The following is a 25,606-nucleotide window of genomic DNA, read 5'->3' as shown; positions in this document are numbered from 1 at the left end:
CTACAACTGGTCTCATTCATTCATACAAATACAAATATAGAAATATACAAATACAAATATAGAAAAGCACTTCAAATACAAAGCAGTACAAATACAAATTTCAGAATTACCAGAAAGTTTTGCCTTATAAGTAATCAAGACTGACTTGGGGAACTGTGACAATGAGAGGTAAAGTAAAAGGTAAAAGGTTAAAAATAAACTTTAACCAAATTAGGGATGCTAGCAAGAGCATGTTAAGCTTCTCTGGGAGGAAGAAAGAGGGCAATTCACTGAGAAAGCCTAAAGCACTTAGAGTTGATATCCAACCCAAAGGAAAAGTTGTAGACAGACTTTAACCAAATTAGAGTTGTTAGCAAGGGCTTGGTAAGCTTCTCTAGGAGTAGGAAAGGGGCAATTCACCTGTGAAGGCTAAAACACTTAGGGTTGATATCCAACAATCTATTTGAGAATAAATAATAATATTACCATGTATTGTCCCAGTTCCTTCAAATATATGTAATGAAGGGAAAGCAGTAAATATTATAGTATCATGTTAATGGGCCAATTGGTAGACTCCAAAAATATGAGTCTTCTTTTGTGTACCTATTAATAGAACTCGATGTCCTAGAGAAAAATATTAAATATGCAACTTTAAAAATCACTTTTATTGCCAACTTCAAAGTCATTGCTCTGCTTATTTAGTCTTAAAACTATTGAGTCAGAGAGATAGTACAGGGATTAAGGCATTTGTTTTACATACAGACTACCCGGATTTGAACCTCGCTTCAATTTCCAGCAACGTGTAAGCTCCCCTGAGCACCACCAAACTTAATCCCTGAGCACAGAGTGAGGAGTAAGCTCTGGGCACCACTGAGTGTGGCCTAAAATTAAAAATTAAAAAAATTCTGTTTGGCGAAATATGTAAAATATTAAGATAAATAACAGAACATGGATTGAGAGACTAGAGGAGATATTTAAAATATTTTAGTTTAACGGTGTTTTTTTCGTTGGGATTGTTTCCCTGAGGTTCAGGTAGTCCCATGATTCTAATATTGTTCCTCTTGGAGTCATCTGCTAGGACTCTGATTCTCTGTAGAGCCATTTTGAGGTCCCTTGCCAGTGTTTGTTGTTGCGTGTTGGCTTGTTGCAGCTGATCTTCCAGGTCACTGATTCTCTCTTCAGCTGCGGTCATTCTATTTTTAAGAGAAGAAACTGAATTTCTCATTTCATCTATGGAATCTTTTAATCGTGACATTTCTGCCCTCATTTCTTCTCGTAATTTGTCGATTTTTTCTGTGGTGTTACTGACTGTCTGTCTTACTGTTTCATTGAGTTGATTGAACATCTTGATGACTTCGTACCTGAATTCTATGTCAGAGAGGTCCCTTAGGTGAGCTTTATTGACAGAATGGTCTAGATTGTTTTCGTTGTTCTCCCTTTGTGTTGGAGATTTTCTTTGTTTCTTCATATTGCTGAGTAGGTTGGGTTACTAGATTCCTTGGGTACTAGGTTCCTTAGTGTGGGAAAACAACCTGTGGCCGCGTTAGGGGCCGCCCAATGGAAATTAAGCCACGCCCACTTTTAAGGCCACGCCCACTTTGAGGAGGCCACGCCTCTACAGAACCCTGGGTTTGGGATGAGATGGGCATCAGGTCAGGAGTGAAGAGGGCAGGGCAGACGCTCAAAACTGCTTCTCCTCAGGCATCACGGGGGACACCCGGGGTCCTGCAGGGAAAGATGGAGGCCCCAGGGTCGCGAGCCGGCAGCTGTTCCGACCTGGAACCAAGATGAGATGGGCGCCGCCTCAGGTCAGGAGTGAAGAGGGCAGTGAAGAGTTTTCAGCAAATCATTGCTGAAAACTTCCCAGAGCTGCACAATGCAGCCATTCAGGTTCAAGGAGCCCGAAGGGTGCCAGCTAAAAGAGACCCCAACAAAAACACTCCAAGACATATCATACTTAGAATGATCGATACTGCCGATAGAGACACAATACTGCAAGCAGCAAGAGCAAAGAAGGAAATCACATACAAAGGAGCATCCCTTAGATTCACAGCAGACCTATCAGAGGAAACCCTACAAGCCCGAAGGCAGTGGCGAGATATAGTCAAAAAAACTCATGGAAATGAATGCTTCCCCAAGAATACTCTACCGGCTAAACTCTCCCTCAAAATCGAAGGAACAGTACATTATTTTATAGATAAACAGCAGCTCAGGAACTTCATAGACTCAAAACCAAACCTAAAGCAAGGCCTAAAGGGGCTACTATAAGAAAAGACAACCCTACAACCACAACACACCCGCACAGAAACATGACACAAAACCCCATAACCATTCTCTCTCTCAATGTCAACGGTCTAAATTCACCAGTTAAGAGACACAGAGTGGCAAAATGGATACAGAGACAGAACCCAACATTCTGCTGCCTACAAGAAACCCACCTCAACAGCCAGAGCAAACACAGACTCAAAGTCAAAGGATGGAATACAATCCTGCAAGCAAACAACTCCCTCAAAAAAGCTGGGGTGGCCATACTAGTATCTGACAACATTAATTTCACCTTGAAAAATATTAGAAGGGACAGTGAAGGCTATTTTCTCTTCATCAAGGGATACGTACAACAGGAAGAAATCACACTCTTAAATGTATACGCACCTAATGAGGGAACAGCTAAATATTTAAAACAACTGCTAACAGATTTTAAGGAGGACATCACTACCAACACAATAGTACTTGGAGACTTCAACATCGCCTTATCACCTCTGGATAGATCAACACGAACAAAACCCAGCAAGGAATTATTGGCTTTGAAAGAAGTAATAGAAGAGAAAGGGCTTATGGACTTATACAGGGCTTTACACCCCAAAAAGAAAGAATACACATTCTTCTCCAGTGCGCACGGAACATTTTCCAAAATAGACCATGTGCTAGGACACAAAACATACCTCAACAGAATCAAGAAGATAGAAATAGTATCAGCCATCTTTTCAGACCATGATGCACTGAGGATAGAAGTGAATCACACACAGACACGGAGAACCAAATCAAACACCTGGAAATTAAACAACTCGATGCTGAACAATGAGTGGGTCAGGAACGAAGTCAAGGATGAAATCAAAAGATACCTGGAAACAAATGAGAATGAAGACACAAACTACCAGAACTTATGGGATGCAGCGAAAGCTGTATTAAGGGGAAAATTTATAGCTCTGCAAGCCTATCTTAAGTCGATAGAAACGATGCACATAAACAATTTGACCTCACAGCTCAAGACCTTAGAAAAGGATCAACAGAAAGAGCCTAAATCAGGTAGAAGGAAAGAGATCATAAAACTTAGCGCAGAAATCAACGACATGGAAAACAAAGAAACAATCCGAAAGATCAATGAAACCAAGAGCTGGTTCTTCGAGAAAATAAATAAGATAGATAAACCACTAGCAACACTCACAAAGAAACAGAGAGAGAGAACCCTAATAAATCGAATCAGAAATAAGAATGGGGATATCACAACAGAAACTAAAGAAATTCAAGAGATCATCAGAGACTACTTTGAAAGTCTCTATGCCACGAAACACGAGAACCTAGAAGAAATGGATAAATTCCTGGATCTCTACCATCTCCCAAAGCTGAATCAAGAAGATATAGAGTACCTGAATAGACCCATTCACATCAAGGAAATTGAAACTGTAATCAAAAGTCTTCCCAAAAACAAAAGCCCAGGCCCAGACGGATTTACTAGCGAATTTTTCCAAACATTTAAAGAGGACCTATTGCCAATTCTTCTCAAGCTTTTCCAGGAAATTGAAAAAACAGAAACTCTCCCAAACAGCTTCTATGAAGCCCATATCTCTCTAATACCAAAAGGAAACAAAGACACCACAAGAAAAGAAAACTACAGGCCAATATCCCTGATGAACACGGATGCGAAGATTCTCAACAAAATACTAGCCAATAGAATACAACAACTCATCAAAAAGATCATACATCATGACCAAGTGGGATTCATCCCAGGGATGCAAGGATGGTTCAACATTCGGAAATCAATCAACATAATCCATCATATCAACAAAAGAAAAGATAAAAATCATATAATCATATCAATAGACGCAGAGAAAGCTTTTGACAAGATCCAGCACCCATTCATGATGAAAACCCTTGCCAAAATGGGGATAGAGGGGACTTTCCTCAATATAGTTAAAGCTATCTACCACAAACCTACAGCAAACATCATCCTCAATGGGGAAAAACTGAGACCCTTCCCCCTAAGCTCAGGGACGAGACAAGGATGCCCACTCTCTCCACTACTGTTCAATATAGTACTGGAAGTACTTGCAATAGCGATTAGGCAAGAAAAAGATATTAAGGGCATCCAGATAGGGAAAGAAGAAATTAAGCTCTCACTATTCGCAGATGACATGATACTATACTTAGAGAACCCTAAAACCTCTACCAAGAAATTCCTAGAAACAATAGGCTTGTATAGTAAAGTGGCAGGCTATAAAATCAATACCCAAAAATCCATGGCATTCCTATACGCAAATAGTGAAAGAGAAGCAAGTGACATCAAGAAAACAATCCCATTCACAATTGTGCCCCAGAAAATCAAGTATCTAGGAATTAGCTTAACTAAGGAAGTAAAGGACCTGTACAAGGAAAACTACAAAACGCTACTTCAGGAAATAAAAGAGGACACGAGGAAATGGAAAAATATCCCCTGTTCATGGATGGGGAGAATCAACATCATCAAAATGGCAATACTTCCAAAAGCACTGTACAAATTCAATGCAATCCCTATAAGGATACCCATGACATTCTTCAAAGAAATGGAGCAAACACTCCTGAAATTTATATGGAACAATAAGCCCCCACGAATAGCTAAAGCAATTCTTGGGAAAAAGAAAATGGGAGGAATCAACCTCCCTAACTTCAAACTCTACTACAAGGCAGTAATAATTAAAACAGCATGGAACTGGAACAAAAGCAGAGCTGCAGACCAATGGAACAGAGTTGAATATACTGACATTTCCTCCCAAACATATAATCATCTAATTTTTGATAAGGGGGCAAGAAAAGTGAAATGGAGCAGGGAAAGCCTCTTCAACAAACTGTGCTGGCAAAATTGGACGGCTACATGCAAAAAAGTGGGCTCAGATCTCTGCCTAACACCATGCACAAAAGTAAGATCAAAATGGATTTATGACCTCAACATCAGACCAGAATCCATAATGTTTATTGAAGACAAAGTCGGCAAAACTCTCCATGATATTGAAGCTAATGGTATCTTCAAATATGTCACGCCACTGGCCGAGCAAGTGAAAACAGAGATAGACAAATGGGACTATCTTAAACTAAGAAGCTTCTGCACCTCCAAAGAAACAGTGACCAAAATACAAAGACAGCCTACAGAATGGGAAAGGATATTCACCAAGTACACATCCGACAAGGGGTTGATATCAAGGATATACAAGGTACTGGTTAAACTCCACAAGAAGAAATCACCCAACCCCATCAAAAAATGGGGTGAGGAAATGAACAGAAACTTTCGCAAAGAAGAAATTCGAATGGCAAAAAGGCACATGAGAAAATGCTCTACATCACTAATCATCAGAGAGATGCAGATCAAAACCACACTGAGATATCATTTCACACCACAGAGACTGGCCCACATCCACAAGAACAAAAGCAACCAGTGCTGGAGCGGATGTGGCGAGAAAGGGACCCTCCTTCACTGCTGGTGGGAATGCCGGCTGGTCCAACCCTTTTGGAAAACAGTATGGACGACTCTCAAAAAATTAGAATTTGATCTGCCATTTGACCCAGCTATAGCACTCCTGGGAATATATCCCAGAGAGGCAAAAAGGTATAGTCGAAGTGACATCTGCAATTGTTTGTTCATTGCAGCACTCTTTACAATAGCCAGAATCTGGAAAAAACCTGAGTGCCCAAGAACAGATGACTGGTTAAAGAAACTTTGGTACATTTATACAATGGAGTACTATGTAGCTGTTAGAAAAGATGAAGTTATGAAATTTACATACAAGTGGTACTACATGGAAAGTATCATGTTAAGCGAAATGAGTCAGAAAGAGCGGGATAGACACAGAAAGATTGCATTCATCTGGGGAACATAAAGCAACAAAAAGGGAGAGTGACACACAGGAATGGCTGAGATTAGTACCAGGAATTTTGCTCCATGAATGGAAGGCCAGCCACAGGCTCTAGGTGAAAAGGAAGCTCAGATAGAGAAGAGAGTACCAAATGAAGGGTGTTGTGAGGGCCCTCCCAGGGTGGGAGAAGCATGCTAAAAGTAGTCGATAGACCAAACATGATTGCCACTCAAAGCCTCTCTTGCAAAACACAGTACCCAAAAGAAGAGAGAGAGAACAAGGGGGAATACCCTGCCACAGAGGCAGGATGGGACGGGGGAGGGGGGGGGATGAGGGTGGGGGGGATGCTGGGACCCATGGGGATGGATGACGGGCACTGGTGGAGGTATAAAAAAAATAAAAAATAAAATATTTTAGTTTATATTTATCAAAATAATATTGTCTAGAATATATGTTTAGGAAAATGAGATGAAATTGCACAGACAATAGAAAAATTAACGATGACCATAAATGGGTTATATAGAGAAGATGGAATCCAAGTGGCCCGTAATCAACAGGAAAGATACTAAATCTACTTTTAATCAAAGAAATATAAAATAAATTAATAAGATATTACTTAATATGTATGACATTATTCACAAACAAACAAAAATAAGCAATGTGAAATCATAATGAAGATATGGGATGATGGTCTGACTCATATTTTTATGAACTTTCAATTGATATAACCACTTTAGGGAGTTTTTGGTGTTACCTGTGAGAATCAAATCTGACATAATTCCCTGCCCTAGTATGAGCCACTGATCTTAAGCATACTTCTATCCCTATGTTTACTTTTTGTTATGTTTCAACAACTTAACGATTAAAAAAATAAACGTAAAGACAAAATTTTAGCATACTGAATCTAAGTGGTAGTTCCATGAATATTCATTGTCCATCCTGTTGGTGAAACTCTTTAACAAAAAGGAGGGAAACAGAGATAATAGAGAGGTGAAGGTGCTTGCTTTACATGTGGAGAACCCCAGCTTGATCCCTTATACCATATAAGGTCCCTTATGCATAGTCAGGAATGATTCTTGAGCACAGAGCCAGGAATGAGCCCTGAGCAACAACAAGTATAATTCCTCCTCCTTTAAAAATCCAAAATTAATGATAATTATAAACATTTTTTCAGACTTGGGTGACAAAGCACAGAGATCATGTTTTGCACATGAACAATCACAATTTAGTCCCTTGCACGACATCATCTTCAAAACACAGATCCAGAAATAACTTCTGAGCATCACTGAGTATGACTCCAAAACCAAAAATAAATAAATATTTTAAAAATGGTTGTCATGAAAGATTTATTATCATTAACATGAGACTTCAGAATACCAGAGAGGTGTTTAAGAGTTTAGGGTGGTTTATGCACTGATCTCTAAGAATTATTATTATTTTCATCATGAAATGTTCACTACTGTTTTGGAAAGAACCAGACTGAAGAGTTATAAGAGAGAGTACTGGAGTTGAGATATTTGCCTTGTACCTGGCCATCTCTGGTTCCATTCCTAGCACTGCTAGGAGTGACGTCTGTGCACAAAACTAAGAGTAATCCCTGAGCACTGACAGGTGTGACCTACAAACAAACAAACACAAAACATACCAGACTGATTATCTATAAAGATGGTAGCTCTCTTCAAAGAAAACTAAGGAAGTTACCTCTATTGGCCTCAGCACTTCGGAATTGAGTATCATTTTGTCTCTCTGTATCTTCCCTCCTCTGCACTCAATAATTGGATGTCTTGTCCTGCAATGGTGACAGACAAGGGACTAAAATTCCCATGCTGCCTTCAAGGGTAGGATGGTATTTAATGAAAACAGAAATCAATAATATCCCACTGGGTGGGCTGTGGGAAGAAAAGTATGCATTCTGGTGAGACTTCATTTGAACAGCTCTTTTGGTGGCCTTTATGCCTGGAACATTGCTACTGATCTGAGGCTTAGATCTGAACTGGCTTTAGTATGAGGTGGAAACAATCAACATCAAACTAGTTCATAAATTCAGATGAATTATAATTCAACAGCCAGTTTGCTGAGTGGGATGTGTGGTTTTCTTTGAGCGGCTGTTTGTGTTGTGTTGGTGCTGAACTCAGCTTGACTCCACCAAGGACGATCTCCGTTTGCACCATAGTTTGAACTGATCAGTTATTTGATGAAATTGGTTGAGCTAGACTCCTGTTTTGATATCATGTGGAAAGAGCTCAGTACTCTGAGTTCTGTGTCTTCACAGCCTCTTAGAAGAGCTTAGCTAGGAGCCTAGCTTTACAAACAAAGTTAGAGTTTGGATCCAGACTTCATGACTAGGAACCTCATGTCCTGCTCTGTGTTTTACTTCAATGACTAAGAGTTTTCTTTTTAAGTAATGAAAATCAAAGTTTTTTAAAAAAATATTTTTGAGTCCATACTTAAATTTACATTGTACAATTCTAATCAACATAAATCTGAAGCATTTGGCAATAAAAGAACAACATTAATAGTGATAAAAAAAAGCATCCCCTGATTGATTACTATATGCTTACATGTTCATTTTACAAGCAAACTAGATGCTGCCACAACTTTGATATAAGTAATTGTTACTCCTGTTTAAAAATGGGGAATAGAAGCTAAGAAATTACATCAATTAAATAATTTTCCCAGAGAGCAAAATTCATAGAGATGCAAAGTGGAGTTTAGAGATTTTGCAGTTCACATGAAAGAACTGAAGGTTATAGCAAGATAAGTTATGTTCATGAGGCAAACCATTTGATTACAGGGAGATTATTCTTTGTATGGAACAAAGGAAGCATTTACCTAGCCCTTCACTGAGCTAAATTAGCACTGTTATTGAACTCAACATCTTTGCCTCTAAGTGACAACACCTACCATCAGAGAGACCAAGTTACTGTTCACTATTAGGTAGTTAGTAAATAGGACTGAGATGTGAGAATCCAAGCTCTTTGTTGACTGTTAACCTTTTCAGTCAACTAAAATTTTCTTAAATATGACTTGGGCTTTCTTCTTTATTTAGGATATCTATATTTATCTGTAACATAGGATACCTATATTTATGGAAAAAATAATACCAGTTATATTCAATTGACCATTTGGCGCAGGATTTCACTGAATTAAATGCTAAATAAACACTTTATTTGGTGTTGAAAATGTATCAGCCATCTTGGGACCATCTTGCTCGTCTGTGTTTTGGGCAATATTTCTTAGCTGCAATTCCACAGATCACATAAGGAATAACATACAGAAATCTGAATTAGTTCACTCTGTGACCTTTCTTATGACTTCTAACAACAAATCCAAAGAACTTTTTGTTATTTCTTATAAAAAATAACTTGTAAGTCTGGATTGATAGAATAGCAGGTAGAGCACTTAGCTTGCATGGCCTGAGTTTGATCCCTGACACTACATAGAATCCCCCAAGCCCTCCAGGAGTGATCTTTGAGCACAGAACCAGGAGTAATCCCTGAACACTGTCAAATGTGGTATAAAAATTTAAAAGAAAAAACAAACTTGGGATAAAGATATATCTCAGTGGGTTGGCTCATATACTTTGTAAGCTGGAGACCTTGGTTTGATCCTTGGAATTACATGTTCTTCTGAATAACACCAGGAATGACTCCTGATAAATGAGCTGGGAGTTCATTTCCCTTCATGCCCCTCTTCACCTCACCTCTCACCCATAGAAAATAACAACTTGAAAGATAGATGCAAAAAGTCCAGAGACTGTACTTTTGGTAGTGCATATGTCACCTCCATATGTTTACTAGAGAAAACAGTAATCAAACCTTTTGTAGAGAAAACTGTAATCAAACTTTTTACCCCTCAATCATTTATGGGTTTGAAAATGATTATATCTCACCTAGAGGTATTTCTTTTTTATCTGGGTATCCACACACAGCACTACTCAGGGCTTACTCCTGGCTCAGGGATTTCCCACAGAGAGAGTGACACCAAATGAGGTGCTAAGGATCAGGATTGAACTGGGCCATCCATGTTCAAGGAAAGCTACATAACTACTGTACTATCTCTCCAGGATGTAGAATTTCTTTTTGCAATATTTTCTTTAAGAGAATCAGTATTGGGGAATATTCTTAAACAAAGAAAATGGAATAGCTAGTGTACTTGGTCCTCAAATGGGCTTATCAATGAAGGTAGATAAAATATAAAAAGAGAAAAAAATCTGCATTACCTGCCTTAATTTCTAACCCAATGTGAATGTCAATATAGATTGTGGGTATTATCCTTCTGTCATGGTGCATGTATCTCTTTAATAGCTTAAATATACAATGAAAGTATATATTTTGGTGAGATTTGAGCTCTTGTGAGTCAAGGCTATTCAAGTGAGAAAAAGATAAATGTGAAATACTTTCAAGTTCAATTTCAAGGACTTATATTTGGCTAGAACTTGAGAATATTTGCCTGCTTTATTTGTATCCACTAATCACTGGAATTGATTTGGCTGACATGTATAGCTAAGAAGCAGCAGGAGACTTGGAAAACTATTGCCTTAATTGAATTTTTTAAAGAAGTTATTTGGACTGTCTGAAGAGTATGTTCTGTCAAAATATCCATTTTAGAAAGTAGAACTTTCTGACCTTAGAAATTATGTGGTACCTGAGAATAAATATGTCCTCATTTGCCTGTAATCTTCTATGAATTTTAAATGCCATATGTCTAGCATATGGTCTCTGACACATCATCTCCATGTCTTATTGCATTGGAGGCAGAGTTTGCCATTATCTACAGGTCATCATTTATAGTGCACAAAGGTCTTCTGAAATGACATTGGCCTAATTGTGATGTCATGCTGAGAAAAATTAATTAGTGTTCAAAGAAATCATTGTATAATGACTGTGGGCTCTGAATCTCAGCATCCAGTAACAATGATGCGTTTTCTTGGAACAGTGGTTTTCAAATCTGACAGTATAAAATAATCCAAGGTATTTTTCAAACATGGTTGGCAATGAGCCTCCTTCATATCACTTTTACCTAGCTGGAATTTAGTCTGTATAAATCTTAGACAATTTTTTGTCTCCATGCAGGTATTTCATCAATGGTAACTGTAGAGATGTAACTACAACTCACTAGAACAGTCATATAGAAAATGTGAAACAGAAACCTGCTAAGCAATTTAGTATTAAAGAGACCATGAATATTTTCAAAGAGTGACTTTGGATCTGCCTCAGTCAAATTTATCAACTACTCTATTGCCTCATTTCATTTGCTGTTGTCAATAATGTTGGTTGCCTATCTATCCCAAGGCACAAATCTGTTAAAGGGAATTTTGTCTTGTAAAATAAAGTTATTTTACTTCTAGAATTAGATTTCTTTGAGATGCAGATTCTTTTTGGCTCCTATGTTTATTACCAAAATTTGAGGAGTTTGCTAGTTACATAGGGTCTAAAAGAGTTTGTATGAGCTCAACTTTAAGACCCCTTGGCACACAGCTTATATATAGTTGATCACTTGATCACTTGTCATCCCATTGTTCATCAATTTGCTTGAGCACGCATCAGTAACGCCTCCATTAATCCCAGCCCTGAGATTTTAGCAGCTTCTCCTTACTCATCCTTCCCAACACTGCCATATTAGAGGCTCTTTCAGGGTGAGGGGAATGAGAGCCATTATTGTTACCATTTTTAGCATATCAAATACACCACAGGTAGCTTGTCAGGCTCTGCCATGCTGGTGGGATACTCTCAGTAGCTTGCCAGGCTCTTCAAGAAGGATGGAGGCCCTCTAAAATAAGGCCAATAAAAATAAATGAGTTTATATAGCTGAGCCTTGGCCCCAAGTTGTAGGGGTCTTGCCAAAGGCACAGCAGCAATTTTGGGGTATCTGAAAGTCTGAAGGCACCATTAGGCTGCTGGTGCACTCACTCCACAGGTACAGGTTGACCTGCTGGTAGCACCTCCTTTTAATTTACCCTAATGATGACCTGTGAGACAAGAAACATGAGTATGGATAGTATATTAAAAAGCTTAGGAAGTAACTTAGGAAGCAAGGATAAATTGTGGAAATTGTAGTCCAGTACTACTTGCTGAGTCTTTAAATATTTAAAATTCATTCTAACTTGTCAAACTAAGGTACTGAAAAATGACAACATTTGTTTACGAATTATATTCCTCCCAGAGTTGACAGTTGTTGAGATACCACCTAGCACTGTAGATTGCATTCAGGCGAAAAAAGAATAAATAATGCTGTGGAACAACACTCAGAAAAAAAATTGGTACCTTCGAAGAGAATGTCAGATTCCTGGGCACTATCGTTTGCAGCTGTGGATAAATTCAAAGGTGGTTGGAGTAATTCTGGGGCAGAACATCTTATCACAAGCATTGGCAACATACTGTTTGAGTCATTTTGCATATGAAGATTAAACCCAAAAGCTTGGAGAATTCTTTCAATCAACCAGTGAATTCAGGAACACCACCACTTGATCACTTGATCACTTGACGTCCCGTTAATCATCGATTTGCTCGACTGGGCGACAGTAACGTCTCCATTTGTCCCTGTCGAGTGCTGGTGAGCCCAATGGCGTCTGTTCATTCTAGTGAATTCAGGAACATCACCATCAAGATTATTTTCTGCTTTTTAATATTTGTATTGTTTCTCATGTCACATTTCAATCTGTTGAGCATTCTTATCATTTTATTATTACTACAACTCAGCTTATCACTTAAGTCTAGAAAACAACTTTCTTATGCTCATAAATATAGCTAGGGGACACATGGTCCTAAAATGGAATCATTCCTTCATTTGTTTATAAATTAAAATGATACATAATAAAGTATATGTGATATAGCTTAGTGTAAAAATGTAAAAAATAGGCTGGAGAGATAGTCCATCAGATAATGCACTCACCTTGCATGCAGCTGACACAGATTCTATCCCCAATACTATAGATGGTCCCCCAAGCTGCTTCAGGAGTGGTCCCTGAGCACAGAGCACAGAGCACAGAGCACAGAGCACAGAGCCAGCTCAGAAGGTCAAGGAAACAATCTCAATGAAAAAGCCACGGTTAAACAAATCATTGCCGAAAAATTCCCAGAGCTGGACAGTGCAGCCTTTCAGATTCAAGGAACCCAAAGGGTGCCAGCTAAAAGAGACCCTAACAAAAACACTCCAAGACATATCATAGTTAGAATGATTGATGCCACTGACAGAGACACAATACTGCAAGCAGCAAGAGAAAAGAAGGAAATCACATACAAAGGAGCACCCCTTAGATTCACAGCAGACCTATCAGAGGAAACCCTCCAAGCCCAAAGGCAATGATGGGATATAGTGAAAAAACTCACTGAAATGAATGCTTCACCAAGAATACTCTATTCAACTGAAATCTCACTCAAGCTCAAAGGCACGGTACACTATTTTCTAGATAAACAGCAGCTCAGGAACTTCATAGACTCAAAACCAAACCTAAAAGAAGGGCTAATACGGCTACAATAAGACAAGCCCTACAAGCACAACACCCTTACAGAAAGATTACACAAAACTCCATGACAATAATCTCTCTCAACGTCAACAGTCTAAATTCACCAATTAAGAGGCGCAGAGTGGCAAAATGGATTCAGAGATAGAACCCAACATTCTGCTGCCTACAAGAAACTCATATCAACAGTCAGAGCAAACACAGACTCAAAGTTAAAGGATGGAAAACAATCCTGCAAGGAAACAGCTCCCTCAAAAAATCTGTACTAGTATCCGACCACACCAATTTCTTGTTGAAAAATATTAGAAGGCACAATGAAAGCTATTTTCTATTCATCAAGGGATACATACAACAGGAAGAAATCACACTCTTAAAAGTATATGCACCTAATTAGGAAACAGATAAATATTTAGAACAACTGCTAACAGATTTTAAAGAGAACATTGCTAGCAATGCAATAGCAGCCAGAGACTTCAACATCGCCTTATCACCTCTGGATATATCAACAGGAACAAATCTCAGCAAGGAAACATTGGCTTTGAAAGAAGAAATAGAAGAGAGAGGGCTTATAGACCTATACAGGGTGTTACAACCCAAAAAGAAAGAGTACACAGTCTTCTCCAGTGCACAAGGAACATTTTCCAAAATAGACCAGGTGCTAGGACACAAAACATACCTCAGTAGTATCAGGAAGATAGAAATAGTATCAACAATCTTTTCAGACCACGATGCACTGAGAATAGAAGTGAATCACACACAGACATGAGGAACCAAATCAAACACCTGGAAATTAAACAACTCAATGTTGAACAAAGAGTGGGTCAGGAAAGAAGTCAAGGATGAAATCAAATGATACCTGGAAACAAATGAGAATAAAGACATGAGCTACCAGAACCTATGGGATGCAGAAAAAGCCATGTTAAGGGGAAAATTTATAGCTCTGACACCATTTCTCAGGATGGAAGAAAGGACCCACATAAACAATTGAATTCACAACTCAAGATCTTAGAAAATGATCAACAGAAGGAACCCAAATCAGGCAGAAGGAAAGAGATCATAAAACTTAGAGCAGAAATCAATGACATGGAAACCAAGAAACAATTCTAAAGATCAATGAAACCAAGAGCTGGTTCTTTGAGAAAATAAATAAGGTAGGTAAACCACTAGCAACACTCACAAAGAAACAGATAGAGAACCCTAATAAACCGAATCAGAAATGAGAAGGGGGATATCACAACAGAAACCAAAGAAATTCAAAAAATCATGAGAAACTACTTTGGAAGTCTGTATGCCATGAAACAAGAGAACCTAGAAGAAATGGATAAATTCCTAGATTTGTATAATCACCCAAGGCTGAATCAAGAAGATCTAGAGTACCTGAATCGACCTATTAACATCAAGGAAATTGAAACTGTAATCAAAAGTCTTCCCAAAAACAAAAGCCCAGGTCCAGATGGATTCACTAGCGAATTTTTACAGACATTGAAAGAGGACCTTTTGGCAGTTATTCTCAAGCTTTTCCAGGAAATTGAACAAACAGAAACTCTCCCAAACAGTTTCTATGAAGCCCATATCTCTCTCCTACCAAAAAGAAATAAATACAGCACAAGAGAAGAAAACTACAGGCCAATATCCCTGATGAACACGGATGCAATGATTCTCAATAAAATATTAGCAAATAGAATTCAACAACTCATCAGAAAGATCATATACCATGACCAAGTGGGATTAATCCTGGGGATGCAAGGATGGTTTAACATTTGGAAATTAATAAACATAATCCATCATATCAATAAAAGAAAAGATAAAAACCATAGGATCATATAAATAGATGCAGAGAAAGCATTTGACAAGATCCAGCATCAGGTTATGATGAAAACCCTCACCAAAATGGGGATAGAAAAGACTTTCCTAAATATAGTTAAAGCCATCAACCACAAGCCTACATCAAGTATCATTCTCAATGGAGAAAAACTGAGAGCCTTCCCCCTAAGATCAGGGACGAGACAAGGATGCCCACTATTTCCACTGCTGTTCAATATAGTATCTGAAGTAATTGAAATAGCAAAGAGGCAAGAAAAAAAATATTAAAGGCAACCAGGTAGGAAAGGAAGAATTCAAGATCTTACTATTCGCAGATGATATGATACTATACTTAGAAAACCCTAAAACCCTCTACCAAGAAACTCCTAAAAAATAGACTTGTACAGTAAAGTTCCAGGCTATAAAATCAATACCCAAAAGTCCATGGCTTTTCTATAAGCAAACAGTGAGAGAGAAGAAAGTGACATGAAAAGAACAATCCCATTCACAATTGTGTCCCAGAAAATCAAGTACCTAGAAATTAGCTTAACTAAGGAAATAAAGGACCTGTACAAAGAAAACTACAAAACACTACTTCAGGAAATAAAAGAGGACACGAGAAAATGGAAAGATACCCCCTGCTGGAGCAATAGCACAGCGGGTAGGGCGTTCGCCTTACAAGCTGCCAACATGGCCGACCCGAGTTCGATTCCTCCGCCCCTCTCGGAGAGCCCGGCAAGCTACCGAGAGTATTCGATATGCCAGACACAGTAACAACAAAGTCTCCAATGGAGACGTTACTGGGCCCGCTCGAGCAAATCGACGATCAACGGGAGGGCCTTTACCTTTACCTTTTACCCCCTGCTCATGGATTGGGAGAATTAGCATTGTCAAAATGGCAATACTTAGCAAAGTATTGTACAAATTCAATGCTATCCCCATAATAATACCCATGACATTATTCAAAGAAATGGAGCAAACACTCCTGAAATTCATATGGAACAATAAGCACCCACGAATAGCTAAAGCAATTCTTGGGGAAAAGAAAATGGTAGGAATCAACCTCCCTAAATTCAAACTCTACTACAACGCAGTAATAATTAAAATAGCATTGTACTGGAACAAAGGAAGAGCTGCACATCAATGGAACAGGGTTGAACATTCTGGTATCTCCCCCCAAGCATATGATCATCTAATCTTTGATAAGGGAGCAAGAAATGTGAAGTGGAGCAAGGAAAGCCTCTTTAATAAATTGTGCTGGAAAAACTAGACAGCTATATGCAAAAATCTTGGCTCAGATCTCTGCCTAACACCATGTACAAAAGTAAGATCAAAATGGATTAGAGACCTCAACATCATACAGGAATCCATAAGGCACATTGAAGGCAGAGTGGGCAAAACCCTCCATGACACTGAAGCTAATGGTATCTTCAAAGATGTCACACCACTGGCCAAGCAAGTGAAAACAGAGATAGACAAATGGGACTATCTTAAACTAAGAAGCTTCTGCACCTCAGAAGAAACAGTAAGCAAAATACATAGACAGCCTACAGAATGGGGACGGATATTCACCTAATATCCACCTGACAAGGGGTTGATATCAAGGATATACAAAGTACTGGTAGAACTCCACAAGAAGAAAATATACAACCCCATCAAAAAATGGGGCAACAAAATGAACAGAAACTTTCTCAAAGAAATCCGAATGGCTAAAAGGCACATGAGACAATGCTCTATATCATTAATCATCAGGGAGATGCAGACCAAAACAACAATGAGATATCATTTCACACCACAGAGACCGTCCCAAATCCAAAAGAACAAAAGCAATTGGTGTTGGCATGGATGTGGCGTTCAGAAAGGGACCGTCCTTCATTGCTGGTGGCAATGCCAACTGGTTCAGCCCTTTTGGAAAACAGTATGGATGATTCTCAAAAAATTAGAAACTGAGCTCTCATTTGACCCAACAATACCACTCCTGGGAACATATCCCAGAGAGGCAAAAAAGTGTAGTCGAAGTGACATCTGCACTTGTTTGTTCATTGCAGCACTCTTTACAATAGCTAGAATCTGGGAAAAACCTGAATGCCCAAGAACAGATGACTGGTTAAAGAAACTTTGGTACATCAACACAATAGAGTTCTATGAAGCTGTTAGAAAAGATAAAGTAATGAAATTTATATACAAATGGTACTACATGGAAAGAATCATGCTAAGCGAAATGAGCCAGAAAGAGAAGGACAGACATAGAAAGATTACATTCGTCTGGAGAACAGAAAGTAACAAAATAGGAGACTAACAACCAAGAATAGCAGAGTACCAGGTTTTAAGCACCAGGAGGCTTGGAGGCCAGCCATACATGCTGAGGGAAAAGGAAGCTCAAATAGAGAAGGGAGGACCAAATAAAGCATGTTGGGAGGATCTTCCCAGGATGGAAAATGTGTGCTGAGAGTAGACTTTAGATCGAACATGATTGCCACTTAGTGCCTCTTTTGCAAACCACCATGCCAAAAAAGAGAGAGAGAACAGGGGGGAATACCCTGACACAGAGGCAGGGTGGGATGGGAGGACAGGAGGGTGGGAGGGATGCTGGGATCAATGGTGGTGGATAAGGGGCACTGGTGGAGGGATGGGTATTCATTCATTGTATATCTGAAACCCAAACACAAAAAATTATAAATCTACAGCTGTACCTCATGGTGTCTCACTAATAAAAAATCTAAGTTAAAAATAAATAAATACTTAAATAACTCCTTTCCAATACTTTGATATATATTATATGCATATTAGTAAGCTCATAAAACATATAATAGTTTCTATCCCTCTCACATTAGAGAGTTCAGTTTATCAGGTCCATCTACAATGAAATCAATTTACCAGAAAAAAATACCTTATCTTAATTGCCTCTGTATGATTACTAGTGATATATAATTCATTTTTTGAACTCAGCTTCCTGATTTGCTCCATTTTATATTGGCTTGTTTTGATTTCATTATTTATTTTTTAGATTTTTTTTAAAAACTAGAAGCTTTTACCTCCACTTCATTTACCTCTGATAAAATGGAGAATGTTAGATTAGCTTTATGAAATATTCTTATTTGTAAATAAATATCTAGATCATGAATATATATATGCATGGCTTATTTTTATCTTAAGCTTACTTTTGAGAAGGTAATTTTCATCTATTCCTCTTTTTTCATAAACTACTACAAAGAATCTAAAAGTTTTGTATACCAATGTTAAGTAGGTCAGTTCATAAATCAAATCTACCTCAAACCCAGTAATGAACACTTGTGACTATTTCTGTGCCTTCATTGAAATGTTCACCTAGATTTGTGCTCCTTGTGTGGAATAAGATCCTACAGTTGGGAAAGAAACACTCTTTCTCTTTGTCATGTCTTCCCTATTGGAAGAGGAAATTACTTACAGAATTTAGTTTTCTGGCTTGCCAACCTTTTCTTTCTGATCTTCTCAACTATGTCACCTCAGTGAACATTTATAGACAGAAAGGACTGGACATCTGTATTGAGAAATTATAACAATACCCAAATCCGTGGCCAACATGGCCGACCCGAGTTCGATTCCTCCGCCCCTCTCGGAGAGCCCGGCAAGCTACCGAGAGTATTCGATATGCCAGACACAGTAACAACAAAGTCTCCAATGGAGACGTTACTGGGCCCGCTCGAGCAAATCGACGATCAATGGGAGGGCCTTTACCTTTACCTTTACCTTTACCCAAATCCTGGAAGCTCAACACTGTATTTTTTCAAAATTATTTTTATTAAGGCACCATGATCTACAAAGTTATTCATAATTGAGTTTCAGGCATTCAATATCCCTACACTAATTCTATTACTTGTATCAACTTCCCTCCGCTAGTGTCCCCAGATTCCCTCTCATCCTGAGCCTGCCTTCTTACCAGACACATTTTTCATTTATATTATTGTAGTTTGGTCCCATGCTTACAGCAGTGTTGGCTGTGTGTTTCAGCTGTATGCATATATCACCCCTTGACATTGGTTGTATCCGAGGTCCTGAACTCTTGCTGCTGTTTCCTCCCATTGTCCTATTCTTACCATCCCCCCATTCCATTTTTGTCATTTCTTGAACTTCTCATTTATATAGTCTAGGGCCTGCCATAGCTCAAAGTCTTTATGTTTTCATTTAGCTGAAAAGGTTAAAAATATATGTCTTGGTGACACTTTTGACCCTCGCCTAGTTATTTGCTTGCCAGACATCTCTGATGCTTCAACAATATTCTTCTAAGCCTGTTTTAGAAAAAAAAGCATATTTAGATCTTATCAACCCAGAGATACAGCATATTTCAAGTGAAACCCCGCCAAAAGTTGTTAACAGAGTGGTTACTGTAACATAGTGAAAAGGGGGGAAAAATGCTTTAACCTTGTCCATGAAAATGAAAATCAAAAAATGTTAAATGTTCTGTGTCCCACTGTGAGTTCGGTTGCCTCCTTCTGTTTTGACTCACAGTTTGTTCTTCCTCACTTTTGTATGTGTTCATCCAGATATGCAAATATCAGGAAATACATCTAAGTATTCTACATTGTCTCAGGTTTCGAGGGTCCGCCTCTGTCATTTTTTTCTCTCAGTGAAAACTTGAAGAGAGAAGATCGCCTAATCTCTTTCTTCTCACCATCAGTTTTTCAGGTGAGCAGAAATCAATCTACCCATGAGTAAAATTATACAGACTTCCTCATTCAGTACCAATGGAGGTTATCCCCTGGTGCTCTCACCTTAAGTTGAAATAGGGCAAATGAGTGTGTTAAGTAGTACTGAAGTACTACCCAAACACACCTTCCTAACTAATAACTACTGAAAGTCTGTTAGCAGCATTTTAACTCTTTTCCCCCCCCACATAATATTTGTGCATATATCTCTGAAACAGGAAGAAAATTCAAGTAGTGGAGGGAATTGAGATTTGAGCACCAACTTTGTATAAAGACCTAAGTCCATTTGAATTTATATTTGCTATTTAAATCTGTTTATATTAATAGTTCTAAAATGGGAGTTATTCATTCTTAAGAAAAATCTATGAATAAATCAAGGATTTGAACCCAAACTTTTCTGACTTGGATCCTTGGAATTTAAGTTTAAAAACATAAATCTATCATTGGTTGTTAATGTTGTTTGTAGCATTTGGGTCAGTGAAAAAATCTACTGAAGTCAGAAGCATACAATTGACATTTACTGTATCACATTCACAAAGGAGAAAAAACTTTATTAGGTAGGCACTAGATCATATTTTTAAAGGGAGATGGTTCTACCTTTCTGAGGGTGGTCTGACTGGATAGCAGGATTACCTACTATTTGCAATCGGGGAGTCCCAGATAAGTCCATGAGAATGTTCTTCTTGGAACTTTCTATCTGTGCAGTCTCAGTCTCTATTCAAAAATATTTTCTGAAGAAATCAAATAGGACCCTAGTTAATCTCTGAACAATGTGAGCAGAACTAGCATTAAATACTTTTGAGTAATGGAAAAAGACCCATAAGTTCATAGTTTGAATGTATTGGCAAGTAATTGACAGCAAGTGTGAGCTGTATCATGTGAAAAATAGATTGATATTTGATAAAGTAAATATTTTAATTATCTAGAACACTATTCTCAGGTCCATTCAACATTACTTCACAGTTTGGGAAGAAGTAGAAGTAGAGAAATATTGCAGTGGATGAGGTGTGCTAGCCTTGCTCATAGCCAACCGAGTTTTGATCCCCAGCACTGAGCATGAGTGGGTGTGGACCAAAAAACAAAAAAAGAACCAAGGAAATGAGTTGAATACTTTTTTTACTATTTAGTTTCCACATCTACTTTTCAAACTAAGTATAATAACTTACAAAAATATATTTTGATCAAAATCTGTTTAAGGAAAAAAAATAGTGATGAAGGCAATACTAAATGTTGGGACTTAGGGTGAAACTCACTCAAATCTGTGGACTCAGCTTGAGAAACAGGATTAGAGAATAGAAACAGCCCATGATTAAAAGTAATTTCTGAGTATGCATCAAAACATCCTATAAGTAATTTAAAAAGAAAAAAGTACAATAAAAAAATTGCGACCTGAATTAAAGTTGCCAAACTTGTAACCATCTATGAATCCCAGAGGGAGGAACTCAAATCTAGAGGAATTCATTCAACTTCATACATTGTTTACCTGTGTACATGTCTATGCTTTCAAAATTCTACAACGTTTATGAGAAACTAATGTCAATAAAGCTACAAAATCACACAAAACTACACATACACAAACACAGAGAGATGTTTTACTTATTATGTACACAGCTTTGGGAATGTTATGTTATACATCATCTAAACTTAAGAATAGAACAAACCAGTTACACTAACAAAGAGGAAGTTGGAGATCAGGTTAAATAGCTCTCATGACCCTGCTCTCTGGACCCAGAAGTTGAGGGATGGTGATCAATATGGCGGTGCAAAGATAACTCCTATTTTTGTTGATTAACTGAACTTTAACTCCAGGAGATATAAAGTTCAAGAATAACCATTTAACAGTGTTCAGTATGAAAATAAACTAGGTGTTTTCAAAACATTTCATCCACTAGCATCTGAAGTAGGTATTAGAACAGGGTGACAATGCACACCTAAGACCAATAAGTTCAGTAGTTTTGCTGAAACTTAGAAAGCTGGGAACTAAGTGTATTTAAGTGGAGAGGAACAGTTTAGAAAAGATTGTAAATGATGCTCCTAAAGTATTTGTGCTTTTTATTAGTGGGGAGCCATTGAAGATTCAGGAGATGTGAATTAGAGTGGAGAGACATTAATCTGACTCTATCACGTAAAATGACTTAGAAAGAAGAGGACATTGAGGTTAGGAAGATTTGTTAGCAAACTGTTTGACCAAATAAGGCCGAATCTTCTTTGGATAGAAGGGAAAATGAATACACACTAAGTGTGGATGGGAAGATTTTCCCCTGGGTGTCTGTTTAGCAGGGAGACAATATCAACTAATGCTAAGACCAAAGTTAGTATCTTTGAAGGAACTTGCAAACAAAGACTGTGAATTTCAAGGTTGTTTGAGAAAAACAGGCAACTTGGCCAAGGTGAACAAATCTCTGTTCAATAGCAATAAGACGGAATTTCATGTAACGATTGCTCCTGGAAAAGCCCCTGCCTACCTGCAAGGTGATTAACACTCTTAGCCAGGACCACCTGAGTCTGATGAACTCTGAAGAAATCAAATATTTAATAATCTGCTCACTCTCCTCCTAATTGCTTCAGGGCTTTAAAAAGTATATATAGTTTTCTACATGTTCCTCCTTTGCTTCCAAACTTCTAAAGGATTAACTGAGTAACTGTTTTGAATTTTATCACTTCTAAAACTCCCGTTCTCTAAGATAAGGCAGACAGTCACCAGACAGTCACCAGGACTAAGAGAACCCATACCTCTAAAAACTGGCATATTAATATTAATATTAATTTTATGGTTATGCATTTAGATTCTTAGGAATTTCTAAGTAGTCTGTGAAGTAGAACAAATTAAGTTAGACAACATAACAAATTAGACAGTATGAGACTAGAATTAATGAGAGAACTGGGGTTCAAATGAGGAATTGAAAGTTATTTTCATAGGGAAGAAAAAAGAAATTATGAGTGAGTTCTTACATAATATATGCAAGTTACATGTGTTTAAAGAATCTTCAAATACAACTCTTATGAATATGGAGAAAACAAAGTAAGCAGATACAGACTCAGTAGTATTAGAAAACAGGAAGGTCCAGAACCATGCGGATCCATGGAAATCATGGGAGACCCTGAAACCAGAGGTCTCATTGATCAAGAAACATCAGAGGCTGAAGAAACACAGGAAAACAGTTCTAAGATGACTTCCTACTGCTAATTACATCTTTCAGTAGTGGGCACTGGGGAGCTACAACCTAGTGTTCTCAGAGTAAGTGAATTTAGAACTCCCAGCCCACAAGACTTGTGCCATTGCTTAATCTGTGTTTCCTGGGGCCTAGATCTAAAACCATAAAATGTGTAGTATTTATTTAGTATTAGACCATGTTCTAAAGATGCTTTTTCTGGATGTGTTTTGAGACCACAGAACTGAACCATTTTTTGAGATGAAATGCTAACCCTGTACCCAAGCCATCCAATAGTCTTTCCATTTAAAGCTACTTGGTAACATAGTCGGAAGATGTATTTCGCCCATTTTTTAAAAAGTCATTTTCTACTTTCTATTTTCCAACCACCAAAATATGTTGGGAGTGTCATAATTGTTTTTCATAAAAAATATTGTTTTTATAATAGAAATAGCATTTCTTTAATTTTTTTTAATCGTCAATGGCTGCCATACCAAACCACGGGCTTGGCTTGCTATATTTCCAATTCTAGCTTGTGCTAGAATTTCTGGCAAAGGAATGTTTTAGAACTGCCTAAAATATTTCTGAGGAGGTTTAGCTAAAAGTTTAGTTAGATAAAAGATCAAAAAAATGAAAATGACTTTAATTCATTAATTCAGGTAAAGTGTTTAAATTAGGTTTGGCACATGTTAAGCTTGCATAAGTATAGATTATTTTTTCCTGTGACATTTTGATAATTTAGCGTGGTAGGATAAATATTCTCTAAGATTACCAACCAAATTATTAGGGTTTAGAAAACTTCCAAGAAGGTACTAAGAGAGGAAGGCACTATAACTAATAGATTAATTATGTTTAAGAGATTGGAAAATTGAGAAAACTTCCTTATAAAATTCATCCTGAAGTTAGAGCTAGAGAGGAATTTAAGGTTATTCTAACCTTAGTTGCTGAACACTCATGTTTTGAAAGTGGTTCAACTATAACTGAAACATAAAGGTGCTCAGAATTAGCATTAAAATAAAATATTGAGGTGCTTAAAGGATAATGATGTTCAGACATTTGGAAATTATAAAAAAGTATATGTCGAGAGATATATAAATGAGCTCTATTTAAGGTTATATTTCCAGTCACTTAAACACTTAAGGGGTTTTCAGTTTTTCTTGCAGTTGGTAAATATGATTGGAACATTGATTCATCATTCAAGATTAAATTATCTACTTTCTGCAGATCAGTCACTAAATATTTGGATATCTATTTATATAAGTATTTGCTTCGAGATGTAAAAGCACTATAACAGAAGTTTTCTGTGGTACTCAAGCTCCTCTATTTCTTAAATCACCACAAAGTGTAGCAATACTGCATCACAGACTGGAAGATAAAGAGAACAAAAGGAATCTTCCAACTATTGGCATGCTAGCAATATCTAATCTAACCAATTACTATATATGTCTGAGTCTTGGAAGAGAGTCTGGAGAACCAGACAAATGTTGATGAAAGAGTAAGTTTATAAGGAGGAAAAATTTCTGGAATGTTTTATGGTAAGTGAAACTTCTCTGACAATTAACTATTGAATAAGTTATTACTTAGACTCTTTTAAAAATGGCAATAATAAAATAACAGCCCCCGGAAAATCTAGCCCAACCTGTGTGTGGACCTCCAGCAGATTCAAAGATCCAATTCCCAGCCTGGAATCTCACAAAATAAATGACCAGTCAGTTCTTGTGGATAAAGGTCACAGTCCATTCCTTTGAAATAACCCTGAACTTCATCAGTCACCCTAATGAATTATAAATATTTTTAAAAGAGGGTTTGGGGCATATTTTCAGACCCTAGAACCCTTGAGACAAAATAAGGAAAACAGTGTTTAATGAAGGTTTTGCATGTCATGAATTTTTAAGATGAAGCTGCAAACGTATGCCAGAACCTAATTATAAAGAACCTGGAAAGCTTAAAAATGGAAGCTAAGGATTTCTTCTTTAGATGGGAAGTGAGTGAAAATTTTGTGAGCTAGGTGTGTGTATGGGAAATATTAGAATATGTTTTTATAAATACTACCCTTCTGATAAGAATTAAGGTGGGTAGACCATAACGGGCAGGAAGATTTGAGACCAGAGATGAAACTGTGAGGTGATGTTACAGCCATGGAATGATGCATGAGAACCTGGGTTCTATGGAATCATGAGACCAGAAACATTGGAAGCCTTATTAAAATAAGTTGATATGAAGTCTTACTTTTCTCATTTTTATTAATTAAAAGTATTCAGCTGTGCATACAGTAGGGAAAATATTATAGTTTTCTTATAACCATCTCATAACCATCTTTAACGGTTATCATTATATAGTTACGTGTATTGCTCCCTATAAAAATTTCATATATTTTTATTTTGCAGTATTTTTATTTTCAGAAAAATTACAAAACTG

Source organism: Sorex fumeus, unplaced genomic scaffold (genome assembly GCF_029834395.1).
Source record: "Sorex fumeus unplaced genomic scaffold, SorFum_2.1 ptg000098l, whole genome shotgun sequence".
NCBI classification, from domain to species: Eukaryota; Metazoa; Chordata; class Mammalia; order Eulipotyphla; family Soricidae; genus Sorex; species Sorex fumeus.
This window is presented reverse-complemented; position numbering follows the sequence as displayed.